Source organism: Myotis davidii, unplaced genomic scaffold (assembly GCF_000327345.1).
Source record: "Myotis davidii unplaced genomic scaffold, ASM32734v1 scaffold5578, whole genome shotgun sequence".
Classification (NCBI taxonomy): Eukaryota; Metazoa; Chordata; class Mammalia; order Chiroptera; family Vespertilionidae; genus Myotis; species Myotis davidii.
Genome location: NW_006289388.1, coordinates 22,424 through 28,626, shown reverse-complemented (window position 1 = coordinate 28,626; position 6,203 = coordinate 22,424).

Below are 6,203 nucleotides of genomic sequence, written 5' to 3'. Positions count from 1 at the left end.
TCGCTAGTTTCTGTCTCTAGGTTCTGTTGCCAGTTTCTGTTCAGGATGTTTTGCCATGTTCTGTGTCTAGGTTCTTCATCTAAGTTCTGTGTGTGTTCCCCATTTCTTAGAGGAAAGCAGGGCCCCACTGGGACTGTGGACTTTCTTTCCCCACACACTTCCCTTCACTGACTTCCTGTTTCTGTTGGTCAGCACCATCTGTTTCTTCATGGCTCTCCTTCGAAACCTCTGAGTCATTGCTGCCTTTTCTGAGCCCCTCCACCCCTGAGTAGAGCTCCTCCCTCACACTGGGAATTTGGTCTCCAGCTCTGGGCAAGTGTCTGCATGGGAGGCAATCCAGATTTCAACATGGACACAGACAGACTTGGGGACCTGCCACAATTTTTGTTATTGATCTCCCATCAAAGGAGAATGATGTTAATGAAGAAAAAACAGATTTGACCAATTAGATAGCTGACCATTTCACAAATTTGCTGAAAGTCACACATTTACACATCCAAGGTACCCAGCTATAAATATTTAAAGCCCAGCCGGTGTGGCTCAGTAGTTGAGTTGACCTATGAACATGAGGTCATGGTTTGATTCCTGGTGAGGGCACACGCCCGGTTGTGGGCTCGATCCCCAGTGTGGGGCATACAGGAGGCAGCTGATCAATGATTCTCTCACCATTGATGTTTTTCTCTCTCTCCCTCTTTCTTCCATTCTGAAATCAATAAAAAAATTTTTTTAAAAGTTTCTCTTTTTGTCTTTAACCTTTGCCTTTTTAATTATAATGTAGCTTGGTGTGGGCCTCTTTGGATTTTTCTTGTTTGGGACTTGTGTGTCTTTTTTCTTCTCTAGTTTAGGGAAGTTTTTGGTCATTATTTCTTCAAATAAATTCTCAATCCTTTGCTCTCTCTCTTCTCCTACTGGTACCCCTATGATGCTGTTCTACTTCATGTTGTCCCAAAGGTCCCTTAAACTGTCTTTCATTCTTTTAACTTTTTTTTCTTTTTGCTACTCTGATTCTTTTATTCTTCCTTGTCTTCCAAATCACTCATTTGATCTTCTGCTTTATTTAACCCGTTGTTTATTCCTTCCAGTGTATTCTTTTTCAAAATCCTCAACTGAGGATATTTTTAAAAAATTATTTTATTTTATTTTTGTTAATCCTCACCAGAGGATAATTTTTCCATTGCTTGTCAGAGAGTGGAAGGGAGGCGGGGGGCTTGGGGAGAGAGAAGCATCAGTGTGGGAGAGACACATCAGCTGGTTGCCTCCCTCCTGTGGAGACCTGCTCCCAAAAGGTCCTGTAGGGTAATGGCGGCATGGGATGAAAGCACCAGAGACTGGGGTTTAGGAGGACTGGCACAAGGCACCAGCAACTTTATTTTTTACACACACTGTTTTATAGCTAAGCTGTGGCTGGTCATGCTTCATAGATCACTGCTAGGGCTTGGGCTATCATGGGGAAGTAGCAGATTGGGCAAGACTGGGCAAGCTTTGTCTAGTTCCATCTATGTTTGACAGTTGCTATGACAAACAGTTGCTATGACAAAATGTCTGCTTGCCCAAATCACAAGCACTGGGGTGCAAGCCAAGTTCATGTCCTTTACATGACTTGGAGTGGGGTCAGGCCTTTCCTGGAGCCCCACGGCCTCTTACACCCTCCCATGCCCCAACTGGGGCTGGGGATCAAACCTGAAACCTGTGTATGTGCCCTTGACCTGGAATTGAACCTGAGCCTCTGTGGTGCAGGGGCCTATGCTCTACCCACTGAGAAACACCAGTCAAGGCTAAAAGTGATTTTTGAGACAAGAGGGAAGGAGAGAGGAAGAGAGAAACATTGATTGGCTGCCTCCCATAGGCACCCTAACCCGGGACCAAACCCACAACTAGGTATGCTCCCAGAATAGGAATTGAACCCACAGCCTTTTGGTGTATGTGATAATGCTCCAATTGAATGAGCCACCCAGCCCAGGCCAGTGTATTCATGATGTCATATATTGTATTCTTCATCTATGACTTTTTTTTTTAAAGCCTACAGCACCCAGTATTCCCAGGCAGTCTCCCATCCATTTATGACTTTTTAAAAAAATATATTTTATTGATTTTTTACAGCAGGAAGAGAGAGAGATAGAGAGTTAGAAACATCGATGAGAGAGAAACATCGATCAGCCGCCTCCTGCACATCTCCCACTGGGGATGTGCCCGCAACCCAGGTACGCGCTTGACACCGGAATCGAACCTGGGACCCTTCAGTCCGCTCTCCCACTGGGGATGTGCCCGCAACCCAGGTACATGCCCTTGACCGGAATCGAACCCGGGACCCCTCAGTCCACAAGCCGACGCTCTATCCACTGAGACAAACCGGTTTCGGCCATTTATGACTTTTATAAAAGGTTTTTTCATGCTGTTATAACTTTCCCTAAGTTCCTGGAACATTTTTATAACCATTACTTTGAACTCTATATCTGATAAACTGCTTGCTTCCATTTGACTTAGCTGTTGTTTTTGGAGATTTCTACTGTTTTTTTGTTTTTCACTTGGGGCCTGTTTCTCCGTCTCCCTATTTTGGCTGTGTCTTTGTGTTTGTTTCTGTGTATTAGGTAGGTCTGCCATGATTCCCAGCTTGGTGGGGTGGCCTAATGTGGTAGGTGTCTTGTGGGACCAAGTGGCATGGTCTCTTTGATTGCCTAAACTGGGTGCTCTAGGGATGTCCCTTGTGTGGGTTATGTGGGCCCTCTTGTAATTGAGTCTTTAAAAATAAATAAATAAATAAATAAATAAATTCTATCAACATTTATTTGCTCTTCCTCCCTGATTGGCCAGGTCCCGCCCCTGCCCCCGGCCCCGCCTCCAGCCCCGCCCCTGGCCTGCAGGTGCTCAATCACCAGTCCCTTGTCTTCAATGTCTCATCTCCACAGACAACTGGTCAACCCAATCACTCTGACCCTCTGCCAGAGACAAAGTCCAGCCGGCTATCTGGTCGACTTCACTTCTCACAGTCCCTACTGCTATAGGAAACTAAGTCCGTGCCAGGCCATCTGGTTGACCCCACCTCTTACAATCTCCACTGCCGTAGGAGATTAAGTCCGGACGGCTATCTGGTCGACCCGAGCCACCGCAAACGTTAGTCCTCGCGGCCGCCCTGCACAGTAGTTTTGGGAGTGTTGGTCGACCGGGCTCCTTGGAGGGGGAGGAAAAAATGGGGAGGAGGGTGCCAGCCCTCGGGCCCCTTGGGAAAGGGACCGCGTCCGTCGCCACCCACCTTCACTTCCCAGTCCCAGCCTGGCGGGGTTGCGAGAGGAGGCAACGTTCTCCTGCCAGGCGCAAAAGGAATGAACGGACACCGCAGCCTTTGGCTCCACAGGCCGGTTCCCGCGCCTCCTTCTTTCCCTGGGGCAGCCTCCCCCAGAGGAAGGAGAGAGGCCGGGAGCGAGACAAACCCTTGTGTAGAGGGCTGATTTTCAGTAGATCACAGCGAGGGAGCTGCTCTGCTACATAGGAAACCCCAACTCAGAAGCAGGTCCTCTAGGAATGGTTTCGCACCAGGTTCCCCATGAAGGGTGAGGGGGCCGCCCCCTTTCTGGCCACATCCCGTTTCCCAGGTCAAAGGCTCTCTGCAGGACCTTATGTAATTGAGTCTTGATAGCTATTGTGTTTGTGCGTGGGATCGACCCTCAGGCTGGCTGGCTGTGAGGCTCAGCCACAACCACAGGGTGCAAACTGCTGGGCAGATGCTGACCACAGGAAGAGGCATTGGCCTCAGCAGGGTCTGTTGTCTGGGAGATCTCCCTTTAGATATGCTGCTTGTGAGGCTAGTTGGGTCCTGCTCTGATGTCATGTGAAGCTGCCCACTGGTGGGTTGGTTCTGGGCCTCTTGGGAGGGACTCTGGTGCAGGCCAAGATCAGCCACTGCCTGGAGAGCAGGGCGGCCCTTTTCCCGTGCCTGCCCTTCTTGCCAGTCTCCAAGTGGCTTCTGTAAATCCTTGGCTCTGTGACTCCTCCTCAGCTAGTTATTCAGGTGATTGCTCTTTCATTTAGTTGTAATTCCAGTTTGGTCCTGGGAGGAGGTGAGTGTAGTAGCTTCCACATACTCTGCCTCCACCTTGAAATCTGCATTTGCCGTTAACATTGGAGTTGTCAGGAGGCCCCATGCAAAGGACTGAAGGAAGAGGACCATAGCAGCGTGGCACACACCTGGTCAGCCACAGCCTTGTAGGGGTTCTGTGGTTCCTGGGGTCCTGCAGGTGGGTCAGTGAGGCTAGAGGTGGGGAGGAGGGAGAGAGGAGAGCTGCTGTAGGGCTGCCCATGGCAGCTGCTGCCCATCATTCACTTAAAACATTCTCTCACTTCTGTTTTGTTTCTAAATTACACATTGATTATTGAGAAGTCTTGCTTTGATTTCAAAATGTAGGCATAGATCTCACTAATTTATGGAATATAATGAACAACATAAACTGATGAACAAAAACAGATCCAGAGACAGAGAAACATCGATCAGACCGTCAAACCTCAGAGGGAAGGTAGGGGAGGGTGGGGGTAAGGGGGAGAGATCAACCAAAGGACTTATATGCATCCATATAGGCCTAATCAATGGACACAGACAACAGGGGAGTGAGGGCATGAGTGGGGGGTAATGTGGGGACAAGGACACATATGTAATAACTTAATCAATAAATAAATTTTAAAAAAGTAGACATATTGCTTATAGAACATGATAACTCCCAGAGAGTCCCAGGAGCAGCCGGGTCCACGTCTGGTCTCCAGGCTGCTGTGGTCAGGAGGCCGCACCTCCCAGCTCCAGCCCCAAGCCAGGCATGGGCTTTTTGATGTATATGCAATGACCAGGGGTTTTGCTGTGCTGTATGGGGGGTTAGGGGGACATCGGTCGGCTTCCCCTTGGTCTAAAACTGGAAGTCTGAAATGCAATTGGTTTTTAGATATTAATAATGTATCCAGTGACATTGGATACATCCTTTTCAAATTAGAATAATAGATCTTTATACTATTTTAGATTTTCTGAAATTGTGTATATCTATGTGTGTGTATGTGTGTGTATGTTGATGTGTGTGTCCATGTGTGCTGATTTATATGTCCGTGTATGTTTGTGTATATGTCTGTATGTGCCCATGTATATGTCCATGTGTATATGTATGGATTTCATATATGCATGCGTATATGTGGGTGTATTTCATACATGCATAAGTGTTCAGAAGCATTTAGCAGAGAAACTTTCTGAAATCTAAGGCCACTTTGCAGGAAAGTTTTTAAAAAAATATATTTTTTTTATTGATTTCAGAGAGGAAAGGAGAGGGAGAGAGAGAGAGAAACATCAATGATGAGAATCACTGATCAGCTGCTTCCTGCAAGCTTCCCACTGGAGATCATGTCTGCAACCCAGGCACGTGCCCTTGACCAGAACATGCATAAGTGTTCAGAAGCATTTAGCAGAGAAACTTTCTGAAATCTAAGGCCACTTTGCAGGAAAGTTTTTAAAAAAATATATATTTTTTTATTGATTTCAGAGAGGAAAGGAGAGGGAGAGAGAGAGAAACATCAATGATGAGAATCACCGATCAGCTGCCTCCTGCAAGCTTCCCACTCGAGATCATGCCTGCAACCCAGGCACGTGCCCTTGACCAGAATTGAACTCGAGTCCACAGGCCAATGCTGTATCCACTGAGCCAAACTGGCTAGGGCTGCAGGAAAGTTTTAATTAGAGATTCAATGTATTTAACATACATGATACTTCAGGTTCATATTTCACACACATGAGTGAAATTATACGGCTCTTGTCTTTTTCTTTCTGACTTTCTTCACTTAGCATGATACTCTGCAGATCCATCCATGTTGTGGTAATGGCAGTATTTCATGTTTTATGGCTGAGTAATATTCTGTTTGTATAGTAACCACATCTTTATCCAATTATTGGTTCAAGGACACTTAGATTGTTTCTGTGTTCCACTTCATAGGTTTGATGTATGATATTTACATTATCATTCACTTAAAGCATTTTCTCACTTCTGTTTTGTTCTAAGTTCACACATTGATTATTGAGAAGTCTTGCTTTGATTCCAAAATGTAGGCATATTGCTTATAGAACCAGGTGACTCCCAGAGGGTGCCAGGAGCTGCCGGGGGAGCAGGTCTGGTCTCCAGGCTGGCTGGGGTCACTAGCTGAGAGTCCATGGGGGAAGTACTCATGCCTTCTGGGACCCT